This window comes from Schistocerca nitens, chromosome 1 (genome assembly GCF_023898315.1).
Source record: "Schistocerca nitens isolate TAMUIC-IGC-003100 chromosome 1, iqSchNite1.1, whole genome shotgun sequence".
In the NCBI taxonomy this organism is placed as follows: Eukaryota; Metazoa; Arthropoda; class Insecta; order Orthoptera; family Acrididae; genus Schistocerca; species Schistocerca nitens.
Window position 1 is genome coordinate 800,666,345 of NC_064614.1, and position 19,775 is coordinate 800,686,119.

The following is a 19,775-nucleotide window of genomic DNA, read 5'->3' on the forward strand; positions in this document are numbered from 1 at the left end:
GTCATCAGTCCACTAGAACTTAGAACTACTTAAACCTAACTAACCTAAGGACATCACACACATCCATGCCCGAGGCAGGATTCGAACCTGCGACCGTAGCAGTCGCGCGGTTCCGGACTGAGCGCCTAGAACCGCTAGACCACCGCGGCCGGCTCCATTTTTATGTGTATTGGCGAAAAAACTATTTCGGTGGCATAACAAGCGTGGCCAGTTCTTTACAAAATTTGTTGATTTTTCAGTGCAGAGGTCTTACTCTGCAGCCCACAAGTCTGAAGTAGAGGCCTATGAAGGTTCGCCGTCTACTCATTTGGCAGTCTACGAGCTTCTATGCTACAACAAGACCCACCCTGCGGAATTAGACGCTGTTAGCCGCAGAGCCACCATCCTGCCGAGTCCGATAGAGTGGACTCGATCACGTTCTACCAGCTGGCTACTTGGCGGGCTGCCTGACGCGCACAGACGTGCAGCCATTTTTCTACCGTAGCGGGGGAATATAGTTTTCTGCTGCGTACTTGCTGATCCTGGGAGCAAGACTCCAATGCTGTTGATTTTCCCCTGCTCGGAGAACGCGGAGCGACGCAGCGCGACTCCCCACACCGCACTCGTCGCCGCCGGATGCCGCTGGTAGCTCAGCTGTCGCCCAGGGCCGTGTCTCCGGCGGCCTCGTGCCCCTAACAGCTGTCGTCTCAGCAGCTTCCAACGCGTGCTGGTGTTGGCGCTTTCTTGGTAGGACGTTCACCACGCATGCCTTTCTGCAGCGGCCAGCCTGGGACGCCGTCACATCATCTATGTATTCTTAACCAACACATTTTTGGGTACTTTCAGGGGAGACTGTGTGCCTTATGCCCTGAATTTTAAATTACCACACTTTGTGACCTATTATCCAAAAAGTTTATATTAAAAAGGAATAAATTCCTCTTTCTGTAGTTAAGGTGCCGATTTTATTTTGGGAACTAGTTTCAACGTTGTAACAACGTCATCTTCAGGCCCATACACTTGTCGACGTCAACTGCGAGCGGCTAATACTAATACTCAGTGGTGAGATACGGATGCGCTCCGTGTGGAAGGTGGTTAGTGAGTTACTAATGTATGGGCCTGAAAATGACGTTGTTACAAGGTTAAAACTAGTTGCCAAAATAAAATCGACCCCTTCAATACAGCTGGAGCAATTTCTTCCTTTTTAATACAAATTTATAACAGCTGCCGCCCCACTGTCTTCCATTTCAACTGTGGATGTACGAAGACATTATCTAAAAAGGTTTTCAAGACACGGACTCCCAATTTTCCATAATTACTGACAGTTTTGTTGAAATAATTTCTTAATTTTTTTTTAGGCTTAACCATTTCATATATCTCACATACACGAGAAGATTATGTGCAAGTACACTATTGAAATCACTGGCTAGCTCAATACCCTCCAAAATAGTACCCCTTAGTTTATTGGCGATCCTCTCTAATGAACGTAACAGTGAAATGAAAAGGAGGAAATTCATAGCTTTCTAGGTTGCATGGTTTCCTATATACGGTTGTTCAACTGACACCACAAGATTTGGTCAAAATTATATTGTCTGTCGCATGTCAAATTTTAAAATATTATTTGAAGGTCTTAAAATTATCTGTTGTTCATGTATGGTACAGGAATCTTTAAAGTACATTACGGAATGGAAAGTAGGAGATATAAACAAAAATTCATCGAATCTGACATTAGTAAAACGGCCAATGTCTTTCCACAATAAGCAACAACAAATTTTCTGGATTAACATTTTCAGATTAATACATATCACTTCTTAATCGTTCTGTTATTAGGAGCTACAGTCGAAGTTTTCACCTCCCATAAATGGGAAATCACCGAAGGGAAAGTTTTTACTCGAGTATATGTGAATCAACATCGTTCTTATGACGACATTGTACTCTTACAGGGAATAGAGACAAACTAAGACGGACGCTAGCCGTAGACATTTATGATAGGATATCGAAGTTTCTACACCGAGTATCATTTTTTTCTGTACCATACAAATACGGATATTTAACAATAAGCACACTCATAAAGCCCAACACATGAGATAGTGTTACAGAAACATCTACTGTGAAATAGCGAAATAAGGGTTGAAAGTATAATTAATGCTGCCATATTTTTGTGCAATGAGAATTTCTCTACGCAGTTTACGGCGAGGCAAACGTCCTTCATCCAGCCAAGGTACAAATTTATTATTTTCTGAAACGGTTGTTTTTCTAACTGTTACGTAATTCTTGTTTTCATAACGTATGACTACTTAGTTTGACGAAGATTTGTAACCACGTAAGGGTATTTTGAAGTTAGAATAATGTAACATAAAGCAAAATGCGAGAAATAATGTTGATAAAAGTTATTTGGAAGCCCAGAGGGTCCAGTTCTAATGCGACAAGACCTATGTGTAGGCAGGCGTTATGTCTTTGGGTCAGAGCCCTTCTTGCACTCCTCCCTTAACTCTTTTACTTTAACTATCTTGCATTTAGTCCTGCAAAGTTCTGTTAGAATTACAAAATCCTCCATCTTTTTTGTGGGCAGTCGTGATCACGTTTGATAGGACTGAAATAAGAACTTCTTCTCGCTAAGTAATTTTAGCGCTTTATGAGGCCACTAACAACCTACTTTTTTATTGTTATTCTATGTTAGGATGCAATGGTGGATGCATGTTTCTTCTGCGTTTAGGTAAAAATGTTACATATATGCTGTTTATTGTGTTCCATATTTTCATACATGGTTTTAAACATTTCGGCTCTGAGAACTGTAGGCTTTGCGTCAATAAAGATGGAGCTCTCGTAATAAATTCACCAATGATTCTCTACCAGTTTCTGTATACAACTGAAAAATATTAGTGACAAGAGGGAACCCCTTTTCTTCTCTATTTAATTGAGCACTTACTGTTTCTGAATAAATGTTTTGTGTTATGAATCCGTTGTTCGTTGAGTATTGACCCAATATCAGCCGCTTCGCTTTTATTCTACTGTTGAAAGTAAGTAAATACTTACAAGAATAAAAACAAGCTTGGATTGCTATCATCGTAGTCACAGGAAAGTATTTGAACGGAGAAAGGTACCTTAACAGCAAATTTGGTTACCTTCTTGCCTAAAATTCATAAAATGTTAGGATTATTATTTATGCTACTCTTCAGTAATCTAAACGCCAAAAGTTTCCTTTCAGGCCTATTTTCTTACTTAATAGAAAGTACAGCACTTTAAATATGTACTCCTTTATACAAAATTAGCACAAGACAGAGAGAAACATAAAAATCATAACGTGCTGTTGAAATATGTGCCTTTTTTGAAACACTTTTGTGAATATGGTGGCCACAATACGAACTTGAATGTGTTATGATTCAACGTTTACTTGCATTTGTAGAATAAGGGAAACCGAATGATGATGGTGTCGCATCTTGGAAACATGACTGAATAAAGAGAGAAGAAACGTTGCTTTGCCCATGACAGCATCATCAAAATGTATTTCTTTCATGACTGTATTAATAAGCACTACTATATCCTCATATGAAAGTTAAACTTGAATGATATACACCAGAAGCACCAAAACAATATAGACTTTTGATAAACTGTACTACAGAGACTGCTGAAAATTAAATGAGTACATGGAGCTAGTAGAGAAGAGATACTGAACCGAAAAGAGATTTACGACACAACTTTACAGACTCAAGATAACTGGAGGAATCGTGAGGCATCAAGTAATGATTGCTTTGGAAACGGACTGAACTGTAGGGTGTAAAAAGGAAACAGGGATCCAGCTGGATGTGGTTTACCGAAGTCATACAGAGATAAAGCAATTTGTTTGGGACAGAGTAGCGGAGACAGGGGCATCTAATCTGTTTTGTGACTGAAGACTACAAAAACACAACACTTTCCGAAAGTAATCGCATTGTGTCTTTTCCATTCAACTGAATAAACTGGAGAATCGTGTCGTCATACGATTCTTCGTTTTGGGGATTTCCTCCTTCACTTTCCTGAGTTAAGAAAGTGATGGATGAATTATACTGTGTCGTACTTCTCTTGGTAAGTTACCCACATTTGTGACATCCTAAAGCTACGATACTTCTCTCACTCTGTGATAATCAACAGACGATGTTCTCTCAAAGAGATGCACATACGAACCAAATACATTCCCAGTCCGCTAGTTTTAATACTATGGTTTCTTTGGTAGCAATGTGTCAGTTGTTTTATTTATGTACTTAAACTGATCAGATTAAGGTCTTCAGGCCCTCTCTTACATAGGACATTACCGCCGTCCCTGATTTAATAATGTGATGGTTTTTAATTAGTGCCCGTTATTGGATAGCAGCCAGAGGATTATTGTATCCCGGTTTGTCAGATGTGAAGTGCCGCTCGGTGCTGTCGATCTAAATGTGACATCATATTCTGGTCTCTCTCGTGCATACGGTCACTTTTTTTTAATGGCATGCAGCCATAACCGTTCGATCAGAAAATTTTATCGCCCTCGCGATAGCGTTGCAGGTCCAATGAATCTGAAATTGTGCACTAGGAAAACGACGTGAAGTAACACACTTGTTGTGGGTAAATTTACGCAGTTGTATTTATTATCCTAATTTTGAGATCCAGCAAAATATTCTCCTAAGAATTGCAGAGCCTTACGGAAATCGCCTGGATCCCTACGATGTCATCCTTGTAGCGACTACTGATCCTGTATTAAAGTTTGAGTATCGAAAATGTGTAAAAATCACTTTTTTGTCCTGGGTACTCCACGATGCGTTGCACACACACACACACACACACACACACACATCTGCACCTTTTGCAGGCAACTGCCCTTGACTATTTCCTTATTACGGCTAACAGAGCACATTAGATAACTCTACATTACTGTTATTACACGCCTTCACAAGCGGAATGTGAGGCGATGTTCATGGATATGGGACATGTCAGAGGTACATAAACGCAAAGCACATTTTATACTAGAATTACACATATCGGGTGCCTCTCTCCTATAGGTTGTCAGGCGAATTTTCTCTGCTGAGTTTGCGATTTCGCTTTTGCAACGTGTAGCTGGAGTTACCCCAAATAAATTCTCCTCATCGCGTCTTTCATACGAAGACCAGTGACTACGGAAAGGGTCAGCCTGTTTGCCATTACAAACAAAACGATATTTAAATCGGAATTTTAAGTGCTCATTCGATAGAGCGTATAAAATAAATAAAAATAAAATGGAATAAAATGTTAATGATTAATTATTCTGTATGTATGATGATTGGTTGTAATTGGTATTTGCTTATCTGGAACGTGGACGTTTAATTATTCAGTATCAGACGCTTGACAATGGCTATTTGGAAAAGGCAATGTAACTCGTAGTTGACCGTGAAATAAAACTGAAATAATCGGACTTCGTAATTAAATCGTTTCCAAAGACTGCTGCGGTAGGTACGGACTCATGATCTAATCTCAATATTACAATGATTTGCCAGCCATGCCAATATGTCGTACAGAGGTGATTGTCTACTAAACATAAAAAAGTTACACAGTTAGTTAAATCAGATATATTCAATGAAATAGCCTACAGTTCATAATCCTACTTACTTTTATAAATATAAATTCATTACAGAATCGAGTGCCTAGTGTGGTTGCAACTCGCAGTATTCTTCTATAACATGAAAATATGGCGGTGTGCCAGACAATAAAATAAAATACGTGCTTCTCGCACCACTTCTACCTGAGTTCCCTCTTCTCTTAATCAAACATAAGAGTAACGTAATTATTCTTTTGTCTTTATCAGCGAAACAGCGCTGCAGTTGTGTGCCATAGGCTTTATTTATTAGTCACTGATTATTTATTTAATTAATATTTCGCGTTTCCGCGGAAACTCACGCTCGGCATGCAAATGTGCCTTTATATTGCCCCCTGAATTGCGAGGCGAAAGGACACACCTGCAGGCGAGCAATTCACCTAAAGGCACAAGAAAATCTAAGTTATCTACAACTATTCACATGACTTACATTACACACATTATACACATTATATACAAAATTTGAATGACGCGGGTGCGCCGTAAAAGTTCTTATGTTGGCAGATAGAGTGCGCGCATGCGCAGAAGCGTCTGTGTGACTCCGGCAGTGCTGTTATATCATACAGTTAGATCACGCGGCACAGTAATGCAGTTCATATTGTTCGTGTGCGCGCGTATCTTAGTCGTTGCACAAAGAAAACATTCAACCAAGATTACATATGAAGACTACGTTCTATAACAGGTAACTTAGTTTTAAATTTACAATATTTGTTATATCACAATACAACTCAGATTGTTGAATGTTCTTAGTTACATAGTATTGTTTTGAAATACTTCAAAGAAAAATGTCCGTATGTTTCAGGTGCGTCGACCTATTCACATCGTGTCGTTATTACAGTTCATATTCATCTGCTGCACAATAATTTTTTCACAGGTTAGTATCATCGTTGTATAACAACGTGATTAAAACATAAGCGTGTCCATTTCCATTTCCATTATTGTCGTTGTGATGCAGTTCGTTGTGACAAAAAAACTTTGTTTATTACAGATTTGACGTGACCCGTTAGTAATTGGTCCACGTGCAGTTCGTTTTTTACATTCCGTGGAAGCTTGGTTGCAGAACCTCGGACGGCACATAGCTGGCGTGGATCCTTGGACAGTCCAGGTAAGAGTGTCCGTCACGTTTCGAGAACATTTCATTCCCTGAAGTTCCAACCAAAATTCTTCCACCCGTCGTGTTGTTTTCTGGACAGGCACTTTGTGTCCGTTTAATCCAGTTAACATCTTGAAGTTAGGTACTGTAGTATTGTCATTAGACGATGCACGAATTATGCACTTCACATTTTCAGTTTTTTTTTTGCTGAATATAGCTCACCTAAATGTTCGTAGTTATTAATCAAAGAAATGGTTCATCGCGTTTACATAGGTACGATGCATAATGAATGTCATTAACAGTTTCTTTCACATAGGTTTCTGCGTAGTTGCAGAGTTAGTAATGTTCATTAATGTCCGTGAACAATGGTTCACTATGCAATGTCCTTTTTTGCACTCGTTTTGTTCAAATTTCTTTTACATAGTAACAGTTACATTATACATCATTGAAAGAGAAGAAAAAAAATATAAGTAATCATACATACACACGTCACATATTTTCTTAGCATAAACATAATACAGTTGCACATAAACATGTTTACATCATTATTACATAGCTATGGGTTATTACATTGTGTCACATTTGATTACATGAATTGCAGATAATTACGTCCTCTTTAAGGGTTTTGCTGGGATTTTATCGATGTTTATTTTGTGATGTCATCTGAAATTAAGATAGGTTAGACACAACATTCATTAAATCAGTAGGCAAGACCAGGCATTTTCACTACTCAATAAATATTCAAAATAGTAAGAGAGAAAATGTTTGATTCCTCGCGTTTTGTGCGTGTGTGTATAGTGTCTGTGTGTCCTTGACTACTGATAGATGCTTTTCGTGTTGAGAGATGTGCGTCTAATCTATTTCTCAAAGTAAAAGTTCGCTTCACAGATGACGTCTGTCGGTTCGTCAGGTGTCACACCAAGTCAGTGATACCCACAGTCACAAATGTTCCGTGAAAAAATTAATATATCATTCACTGCTACGTAAACATAAATTTTATTTTAATATTCCGTCTTCCAGGTGGTGGCGCACGCTGAAAGAAGAGTTCTTCTGCCTTCAACTGCGTCACTGGAACCGCTGAAATGAAAATTTCTATACTACTTACTATCTGTGTTGTAGCAACAGAGTTTTTTGGAGTTGCTTAGCAATGTTTTGATGGATGTGACTTTGCTATTATTCCGCATGAAATGCTCTAAGATCTCGGTGTGCGTATAGCCCAATAATTTTGTTAGTTCTACGATGTTGTAACAAATACGCACCAGGATGCGGTATGTTAACAATTATATAAGGTCCTTCATATAGCAGACGCCACTTAGCGTTGCGTCGTTTGAGTGCTACAGATTTATGATGAGTACGAAGTAGTACAAGCATTCCTACCTCGAATTTTTGTTTTCTTTTTATTATGTTTCTGTGATGTTTGTTTCGTATCTGTGCGTGATGTGTCAGCGTAGTCAAAACTTCTTTTATTTTCTGTTCAGGTGTGATTTCCTTGTCTTACAACTTAGGTAATGGTTCTATCCACTGATCGTTCTGTTTGCAATTGAACATGATCTCGTTAGGTGTGTAATTTGTATCGTAAATATTTAAGCTATTGTGTACGTCTTCGAAAAGACTTAGGTAGGACACCCAATTAGTATGTTTTGATGAAATATAGGTCCTCATGAATCGGTTTAATTCTCGGAAAATTCTCTCAGTCGCGTTACATTGTGGACTAAACTTTGAAATAGATATACTTCTAATGTTATTGTCCTTCAAGAAATTTCTCCATTTGTACCCAGAGTAGTATGCTGCATTATCTGACAGAATTGCTTTAGGTTTTTCCACTTGCGTCAGGTAATCACTTGAAAATCTTCGTATTATAGCACTTGCAGTGGCGGATTTTAAAGCATAAAGTTTTACATGTTTAGAAAATATATCGTAAAAAGCCAAGATATATTTGACGCCTCCAGAGCTTGCTGGATGCGGTCCACTGATGTCAGTACACAGAATTTCCAGGGCTTTACTGGGTAAAATAGAATGTAAGTCTGTCTTTGTGGATAAATTCTGAGGTTTTGATTTTTGACATATGACACATGTTTTCAGTTCCCTGTAAATTTTTCTTCTCATATTGCTAAAATAACAGTATGTGCTGAGCTTTGCTAAACACTTCTTCGTCCCATAATGACACCAAACTAAGTGTGTGTGCCAAATTAGATTACGTTCAGACTCTTTGGGAATGCATACACACCAGTTAGTAGCATTTGGATGTCGGTGATAAAATAACACATCATTGTGTAACTTGTAATACTTAGTCAAAGGATGATTGTGTTTCTCCACCAGTAATGTTATTATCTTATACCAGTGAGGATCAGATTTTTGTAATTTAGCCATGTTTCTGCACATATCAATATAATATTGGTGATACTGCTTGTCTTGCATTAAGAGAATCCTGTAGTCATTTATATTTTCCTAGTCACTGTTGGTTTCATTCATACCTTGTGGAAGTCTAGACAAAGCGTCGCAAGTCATACAAAAATCTAAATTGAAATCTGGATGGCTCAATAAGTTTGTATTCACTAAAGCATGTTTAATTGTATTAAAGTCATTCTGGCACTGTTCCGACCAGATCCAAACTTGATTCTTTCTGAGTAGATTTAGCAGATGTTTACTGTTCAAAAGTGGTTGTGGCAAAAAACGTCTGAAAAATGAACATAGCCCAAGGAATGATTTTAACTGCTTTTTAGTTCGAGGACTAGGAAAGTTTCTGATAGCATCTAATTTACTGGGATCAGGACGTATGCCCTGTGAATTAATGATATGTCCTAAATATTTTATCTCACTGCAACCAAACTTTGATTTTCTAAGATTGGCTGTGACTCCAGCTTGTGCAAATTTTTCTAAAATTCCTTGAAGTGTGTCAACGTGTTCATTCCAAGACTGTGTAGCTATCAGTATATCATCAACATAGTGTGTGACTGTCCCAACTAAATCATCGCCAAGCACGGTATCCAGGGCTGTAATGAATACCCCAGAACTGACATTCAGTCCGAAAGGTAGAACACAAAACTGATAGGTTCGCCCCCCGAACATAAATGCAGTATATTTCCGAGAATCAGGAGTGATACTCACCTGCCAAAATGAATTAGCGAGATCTATTGTGGAAAAATACTTTGCATCTAGAAATTTCTGTAATTGCTCTTCTAAATTTTCGGGTTTTGTGTGAACTGGTAAAATTATTTCATTAATTGCTCGTGCGTCTAACACTAACCTGATGCTTCCATTTGATTTTTTGACAACAAGTAGAGGACTACAGTAAGGTGAGGTGGATGGTTCAATGACCTTCCAGTCTAACATTTGTTTTAATTCTTGCCACACAGCAGGTCGTTGAGATAACGGTACGTTATATGTCTTGTGGTAGAAGATCTTGTGAGGCTTAACTTCAATCTTGTATGCATACGTGTTGATAACACCTATTCGCTTGGCAAAAACTTGTAAATATTTGGATAACACTTCCTGTAGTTTTATACGTTCATGTGCACTGAGAGCTGTAGCTTCATTTATCTTATGATCAAGCAATGTTTTCAAGTCCATTAGCTCTGTGTCAAATGAGTGTGTGTGCGTGTCTTGAATGTCATTGTCAAGTACTAACTGAACCTTGTACCCTGTACAGTGTTTGTCATGCTTTAGAGTTCTCCTGTCCAAATCAATAATAATTACACTGCCTCTATCATTTAAAATACATTTACCTTTGGAGAAGTCTATAATGCAGTCCTTCTCGCTCATAATATCTATTCCTAATATGCAATTTGTCACAAGGTTTTGTACAACCAGGAATGGCCATTGTACGGTTCCATTACCTATTTTAATGTTTACAAAAACTTGCTTCGTAACCCTACATGACTTATTACCTAGTGCAGTAGTTATTTTACAGTTTTGGGCAGGAAACTCAGGCACAGGTTCCAATTCACACATCTTTTTATAGAAATTAAAAGACAAAACGCTCACAGCTGCACCTGTATCTAGAATAATAGTAGTTGGAATCCCACCTACTACACCAGTGGTAGATGCTAAAACAATTTCATTTGTGTTTGAACGACATTGTGTACTGTCTTGTAAAAGTTCATCTGATATATTGTTATTGTGGTTGTATCTTATAAATAAAACAGGTAATTTTTGTTTAGAATTATTCGGCATATCATTATTCTGATGTTCAACTGTGGTGCCAAATAACTGATTAACATTGAAGTCGCCCCCCAAGAATTCCTCAGCCACGACCTGGGGCATAGAAGTGACTGTTTCTAGTTTGTTGGATTAGCATTTGTACTAGGTACTGACACAGATTGAGGTTGTGTCTCAGGTGTCATTTCTATTATATTCACATTCGGATATTGCCTATTGTGATCTCCAAACTTTTGCGGTTGTTGTTGCTGTTGCGCATTATAACTTACCTGTCGGTCATAAGGTATGCTCCAATTTTGTCCTGGTGGCTGCTGTGTTAAAGCAGTGTTTGAATGAAAGTACTGATCGTTACGAGTCCAGCCTTGACGCTGTCTTGGCTCGTAGTTATTATTATTTCTGTTTCTGTTTGTGTTTTTGTTGTTGCCTATGTATCCGTTGTTACCGCTGTAGTTATTACCGCGGTGCCTTTTGTATGGATTGCCGCATGAAGTGTTATTACTGTTGTAACTATTGTTTGTATTGGAATACGCGTGTTGATTTTGATTTCCGTATTGAGAGGGCATGTGAGTTTGCTGTTTTTGTTGTACCGCGTATCCAACTGTGGGCGCGCCAGAATTGAGTTGGCAAGCCTGCATGTTTTGCATTCCACTAGTGTAAACATTGTGGCTGCTGTTTTGCCGCGCGAAGCGCTGATCTTCAAGTAACATGTCAACCGAATCTAAAGCTGTTAGAAAATAATCTGAATCGTCATCCGGGATATGTAGGAGTTTTTCTTTAATGTTGAAAGGCAATTTGGCCTTCAACGCACGGAGTATATCGCGTGTTGCGACTGGTTCGTCTAAAAAGTGTCCCATGTTCAAGTATTTTTCAAAATATCTGCGTAAGTTGCCATTTTTACTGTTAAAAGTTTCAGGTTCTAGAATTTGTCTTCTGAGTCGCTCCTGGACGGATTGCGACCAGAATTTGTTCAGAAAAGCACGCTCAAACTCACTGTACGTGGTACATACGTCAGCTTGACTGTATGCCCAGACAGCTGCATCGCCTTGGATGTAACCGACAATATATGAAATCTTTTTCCGGTCACTCCAAGTGCGTGGAAATGCGTTACTAAAAGATTTAAGAAAAATCACCGGATGAATGGTTCGTTTTTCTGGGATAAAAATCTGAAATTGCCTGTGTTTCATTAAGCTTTCTTCTTCCTTCGCATTGTGATATGAATTTGTTCCACTGTAATTACTGCAATGTTCAGCTGGCGAGTAATTACGATAATGTTGCTGTGGTTTACCATGATAATAGCTTGTGTTTGTGTTTGCACCTCGTGGTATGTGTTGTAGTCGTGGTGTATTTTGTTCTTGTGTGTTTGTCGTGTGCGGTATGTGTGTGTCATACTCGAATGTATATTGGTTCCTGAACTGTACATTTTGACTGATATTTTCGTTACATTCAGACTGTGGTCGATCGGTGAATTGTGTCATTGGTCCAGTGACGGATTGTACTGCGTCACTGATCAGCTGTTTGTTATTAGTAATGTATTGCGCTACGGAGTCGTGCACAATTGTTGGTAAATTTTCACGTAGGCATCTATCAAAATGTTTGTCTTTGTTCACTACCCAATCATGAAATTCTTTATTAATGTTTTGAAAATGAGCTGTAGCATCAGATTGTAAGATGTCAGATGCTGTTCAACATTGTCAAATTTATTCTGTACGTCAGTAATTCGTTTTTCAAGGTTGTCGTGTACTGAAGGATATGTTTGAATTTGTTCAGTAAGAACTTCACACGTGACATTAAGATTTTTTACTTGTGTCTGTAAAAGTGCTACGTCAGTTGTAGTCTTTTCTTGTGTCATATTAAGCTGGGAAAATTTAGTACTGAGTTCAGTCATCTGTTTGGTCAGTGTGGCGTCTATAAGTTCCACACGTTTACATAAAGTGTCATTACTCGTCTTGAGTGCTATGAGGTCAGATTTAATTTCGTCATTTTGTGTCTGTAAGGTTGCCATGTTTTCGGCGTTCTGTTTCATTATCATTTGTAACATGTCGGCAATGTTTACCGTTTGCAACGTCTGTGCCCGCGCCGCGTCATTAGACGTGACGTCATGCATTAACATGGGCTCTGACTGAGACTTTGAAATTTTTGTGGTGGACGGCCTATTGTCAAAATTTCCGTCAACACTTGCGTCAATGTTTGATAAATCGTCACTACCGGTTGCTGTCGTAAAGTCATTTTCTAACATTTGTCTCTCGTCCGAGTCGGATTGTGTCTGAATAGTACGTCTTTGCTGTTCCATTTTTGCGTATTGATTTCTAGTCATTACCATGCCACACGTGATTTATGTTTCAAGAGAATATTTGACACTGATTTTAAAATGAAATGCAGTTGAGCATGAATCGCTCGTAGCAACAATGGCTGTCCCGTTAATTTAAAATTATAAACTGAATTTGAGATTATTGGTAATGGCTGCTGGCCATGTTACATCATATCGTACAGAAGTCGGCCATATTGTACACTCGTGTATTGGTATTGTTGGATACGTTATTGTTTAGGAAAAAGTGCTAAGAATGAAATTTGTTACTGAAAACTGTTATGCGCGAAAGAAACACTACAGAATTTACTGAAAAGCTAATACACTGAATTATACGTCTGGTCAAGCCTGCTAATGCAAAGATGCTGCGTCTTACCTTATTTTGCTGGAAGCTTCATTGCGTCTTCCGGCAAAACTTTAGAATTGGAAAATATCTTCAGATTTTCATTATCTCTCATACATTCACGTCCAGGTCCAGAAAGTTGATTTTTGACATGAAACAAAAAGAACAATGTAACAAATGACAAAATAACAAGTCCGACACGCAGTCGCCAATATAAAATAAATAAAAATAAAATGGAATAAAATATTAATGATTAATTATTCTGTATGTATGATGATTGGTTGTAATTGGTATTTGCTTTTCTGGAACGTGGACGTTTAATTATTCGGTATCAGACGCTTGACAATGGCTATTTGGAAAAGGCAATGTAACTCGTAGTTGACCGTGAAATAAAACTGAAATAATCGGACTTCGTAATTAAATCGTTTCCAAAGACTGCTGCGGTAGGTACGGACTCATGATCTAATCTCAATATTACAATGATTTGCCAGCCATGCCAATACGTCGTACAGGGGTGATTGTCTACTAAACATAAAAAAGTTACACAGTTAGTTAAATCAGATATATTCAATGAAATAGCCTACAGTTCATAATCCTACTTACTTTTATAAATATAAATTCATTACAGAATCGAGTGCCTAGTGTGGTTGCAACTCGCAGTATTCTTCTATAACATGAAAATATGGCGGTGTGCCAGACAATAAAATAAAATACGTGCTTCTCGCACCACTTCTACCTGAGTTCCCTCTTCTCTTAATCAAACATAAGAGTAACGTAATTATTCTTTTGTCTTTATCAGCGACACAGCGCTGCAGTTGTGTGCCATAGGCTTTATTTATTAGTCACTGATTATTTATTTAATTAATATTTCGCGTTTCCGCGGAAACTCACGCTCGGCATGCAAATGTGCCTTTATAAGCGGTCCCAAATTAGTCTAGTGCGATATTCATATAATCGTTATGTATTAAAAGGAACAGTGAAACAAATAGCGGTAGAAGTCAGCGATGGCCATGGTTACTGGAGTGCTGGCTGTTCTTCGTGTTTCACTGTTCCTGTTAAACCATACCAATAAAACGAATAACGCACTAGGCTCTATCGAATGGGCATGTAAATTTAATATTTAAAAATGATATTGTAGGTACTGGGAAGCAGACCGAAGTTTTTTACCAAGCGAGGTATCCTATGAAAGAGTCGATGAGCAGTATTTGCTTGGGATGGCTCCAGCTGCACGTTGTAAAAAATAAATTGCAACTGTAAGCCGAAACACCAGAGAAAGTTCGACTGACGACTCTTAGGAGGAACACTGTTTAGATAACATCCATGCTGAGATCAGACACACGTAAAACCTTACCGAAACATCCGTAGGCTTGTAAGACGTCCCTTTGATATGAATGCGGGGAATATTTATCTGTGGTAATGAGACGGAGAAAGAGAGAGAGTGTGTGTGTGTGTGTGTGTGAGAGAGAGAGAGAGAGAGAGAGAGAGAGAGAGAGAGAGAAGTTTGAGACGGCCGTCAGTTGCTGTTCACTTCATGTTGCTCTGGACCTTTCCGGTGAGGTCACTACATGGGTTTGGATCACGTAGTCCATAGAAAATTTAACCAGAACCGTGCACGTAGAGCTTATTTTCCTTATGTCACAGCTACGAGCAATGAATCTCTCATTTGTACTTGGCATTCTGGCTAGAAATAGAGTTTTGTTCTTTGTGGATGGTTTTTAGTTGTGTGCCCAAGTGATTCGGGATATCCATGTACTCCATTGCCATCCGTGATCGTACCAGGTACTAAATACCCTCCCATTCAGTAAAATGTCAGTTCGATTCTCTGGCATCAGTATTTTATGTATCATTAAAGTGATGCATTTCTGTTGTACGTAGTTTCAATTTCAACGTTGATTAACGGACTTCGATCCACATCTTCCTATCTATAACAGGAGTACTTTCCAAATAGAGTAATTTATTAGTAAATATGGTAAACATGTCTGTTTTCACAACACTCCCCGTATTCTTCTTGCTACCAGGCACTTGTGTAATATCGTTGTTCGCAGTAGGAAATCCTCTTATTCCATGTCTGGAACTCCCTTGCCAGACCGAAACTCGAACTCGTGACCTTTGCGTTTTGCGGGCAAGTTCTCTACTGACTGAGCTACCTAAGAACGACTCAACGCTGGTCATCGCAGCTTCATTTCCGCCAGTACCTCATCTCCTACCTTCTAAAATCCAGACGTATCGAGTTCGAGGCTCGGTTAGGCACACAGTTTTAACCTGCCAGGGAGTTTCATATCAGTGCCCACCCCGCTTGAGATTGAAAAATTCACACTGGAAATATCCCCCAGGCTGAAACTAAGCCTTGCATGTGAAATACCCATTCCTCCAGGAGAGTTACTCTTGCAAGGTCGCACGATAACTTCGGTGAAGTTTGGGAGATACTAGATGAGATACTAGGGGAAGTAAAGCTAAGAGGATAGATCCTGAGTCGAGGCTGGGTCGCGCAGTTGGTAGACAACTTGTCTGCCACAAGTAAAGGCCCCGAGTACGAGTCTCTGACCGGTACACAGACTCACAGCTGTAACAGAGAGGAAGTTTCAGGTCAGCGCAAACTGCGGTGCTCAATGAAAATCTCATTCTTGATTCCATGCTTTCTCTAACTGTATCGCCACTCACTAAAATCGTACACATACCCTAAAGCAATGAGTATTATTGTTCTGTTACGTAACTTGCAGCATTTTTAGGTAAGCAGTCAACAGGATGCTGATGGTCAGCAACGTAGACACTGCTCGCTACAGATCTACTCTCACCAGATGCTCATATAAAACATCGATTTGTATTCAGGCATTAGTAATGTTTGCACAAACAAAATTGACACTCGGCGCGGTGGCTGATTGGAGCGACTGTGAATGGGAAATGTCTTTACGGTCGATCCCATCGGCCACCGCGCCGAGTGTCAACTTTGCACGCTTAGTATTTGCACTTCTGTGAGGTTCCTAGTTCCAACAGATTGTATCCGCTGCACAAACATGAGCATATTCCGGATGATTTCCCACAAGGTCACTACAAGCCGCGCTGTGTGGCCTTGCAGTTTGAGGCGCCATTTGACGGGTTGCGCGGCCCCTCCCGCCGAAGGTTCGAGTCTCCCTGTGTTGCTGTCAGCATAAGTCAGTTCAAGTTAGTTTCAGCAGTGTGTAAGTCTAGGGACCGATGACCTCAGCAGTTTGGTCCCTTAGGAATTCACACACATACACACACATACACACACTACTACAGTGGAAGTTAGTAGCCTGCGCTCTTCCTTTTTTTTTTTTTTTTTTTTTTTTTAACTAGTTATTTCTTCTCATACCCAAGAGGCGGCTTTCCGCTGCGCTTGCATAGGTTATCTGTCGCCGGCACGCGAATGGTAGCCCGAATTGTGTAGCCTTCGCTTGGGCTTCCCAGGAAAATGGCTGCATCCAATTGCAGCAACTTCAGATTTTGGTGTAAATGGTTAAGTAATGAAGACGAGAGTTGGCTTTCACTCTCCACCACGCATTATAAGGCGGTTTCTGGAGTATAGGTAAAGAAGAGTAAAGCTTGCAAAGTATCTCATGTTACGGAAGTACTCCGCGTTATTCTTTTCTCATGAATCTTACGTACCATAGAGTTTGCATGTGACGATGGCATACGGGGAGGCGCTCGGGATAATACAAACAGACAGAGGCAATGAAAATCTCCAACCTTACTATCAACAATCGAAAGGCAGCGGCGTTAAACACTACCACACGTGCTGCACAAGTAATTTTGCATATGGTTTCAGAGCTCTTCAGTCACCCAAGTATAATTATACGGCCAGGAATTTTCCAGCAAAATTGCTATCAGTTCATAATCAGCTCAAAAACTAGAGACGTTCAGGAAACAGGTGATTTCGTATTAATTCAGTTCTCCTGAGCCTTCGTTGATCTTTGTCAGACATTTTTCACTTGAGCTACGTAATTCTGAGCTAGGTTACTTGTTGAAATCAGAGCGTGAATCAAATCAAAATGCAGGAATGTGCCGGAATGCCATGTAGGTAAACGCACGACATTAATTTGTTTTTTCAGTATCACCGTCTAAAGCTGCCACTAAAAATTTATGATAATGAGTATAATTTGGTAAAAGCAAACTACAACTTTTATTACAGTGTCTCTACATCTACATCTATATGCATACTCTGCAAATCACATTTAAGTGCCTGGCAGAGGGTTCATCGAACCACCTTCACAGTTCTCTATTATTCCAATCTCGTATAGCGCGCGGGAATAATGAACACCTTGTGATATTATTGGATTTCAGACATTTTGCATATGAGAAAAGGACAGGCATCGAGCTGTAGTTTGTAGTGATACTAAGCATGACAACGCGAGAGTAAAGAAACGAAATCTGTTTATAACGTGCGCCTATACCAAGACGCGCGGCCAGCGTTAAAAAGGTACTTTTAAACACTATGACTCGCTGGGCGCAGATATTTAAAATCATTGCCGCAGCGCTTGATAGCAAGAAGCTGCGAAACAGAAGAAAGAACAATTTATCATTTGTTAGGAAAATTCTAGAGTCTTTATAGTTAGTTGTACTTCTGGTCGCCGATATGTTAACATGTACTTCATTAACTTTGATGTTTGGTCGCCGACTTGTTAAGACGTGTTGTGTAGCACCGCTACAAGTTGTATTTCATTTAGTGTGAAAAACCACGTTATCATCAAGAAAGAAAACGCTTTTGTAAACCTTGTGACGATAAAAAAAATACTTACGCGCACGCCAGGACATTTAATTTTTACAAAATATCACACATACAAAAGGAGCGATTGTTGGACTGCTCCATGTATGAGAAAAACATAAAAATGTAAGTTTTGTAATCATTGTAAATTTGTTAATGTTTATAGTTTAACGCCTTTGTTCTTTGAGAATATATTGATGTTTCACTGTACAGAAAATCTATGCTTATTCTTTTCTTTAAATTGACCACAAATAATGTTTATGTTTAAATTAACTTTGTTACAGGTTCGCTCTTTGTGGCGGTGTCTCGATTGTATTTGGGAGACCATTAATGTGTTCAATTTCCGATCTGACAACTTTTTTTACAAAATTTCACTGTTTTGCATTTTTTTTATTATTCAAATAGGTCCCTTAGGTAATTTAATTGAAGAGTCTGATTGCGTGAAAGCAATCCGGGTTAAGGGGTCATTTGAGAAACTATTTTCGTGCAATCAATCTGTACGTCTCCTGAACACAATCGAGAACCGACGTATCGTCGATCATTCATTAATTTTTCCTCTCTTTCCAAGTCGTACGAAAAAACGGCCAAGGAGAACTGCCGTGAGTACGCAATCTAGTGTTAAAAGGTTGTATTCTTTATCTTGTCGGCAAACATTGCCATGAATTATCATCATCAATGTTATATTTGGTTAAATACGAAAAGCAAAAAAAAAAAAAAACCTTTTAACGCTAGATGTGGCGCCCGAACAGGGACTTGACTAAAAAACTAATTTGTTCCTTTTATTTTCATGCTACCATCTGGAGAAAATTGGAAGCCAAAACCAGTGATTAAAAAAAAAAAGGACGCATATGCAGAAAATCGCAGTAAGAATCCACAACAGCAATAAATAGCAGCGCGCAAGACACTAATGTGAGTACGATTTTTCATTACGTTTGAAGCTTTGCGTACCGAGCATTCAGTCGGCTCGTGACATTCGCTCTCTACGCTTTTTTTCCTTTTCCTCAAGCAATTTAATTTCCAAATTTCTGTTTCCTTTTGCTATTAGATCCGCCTCTATCACATCATTTCGCTTACAATAGTTAGAAATAGTTAGCAAGAATTTCCATTGTTGTGCATTTTAGTAAATCACAATGGCCGCTATCCGTGCCAGTTTCAGTGCTCTGTAAGTGTTTTTCATTTATTTTATCACTCCCGTTGTCATATTGGCATTTTCGTGTGTCAGAGTTTCAATTGTTTATAACGCGCAAGCAATATCTGTGAAATCAGGACGCGAAATCCTTGGCGCACCTGACAAGTGAAAATCATAATTTAAAAAAAATTGTCTTTCCTAGCTCGTGCAGTGTAACTACTTTAAATTTACGATGGCTGATGAGCAACCAAGGCAACTTAGACCGCGTGCGGGTGTAAACAAACCTGAATCTCGTAGTGAGGGAACAACAGACGACGAAGCGACACGTGAGCTGTCGGCGCCACAGACCGCGTCGCAGTCACGTGAATGCTCGCTGTCAGATATACTAAAATTGTTTGCTGATATGAAAACCAGTTTTGAAGCAAACATGGGTAATCTTGGAATGCAAATCAGTCAGTTAA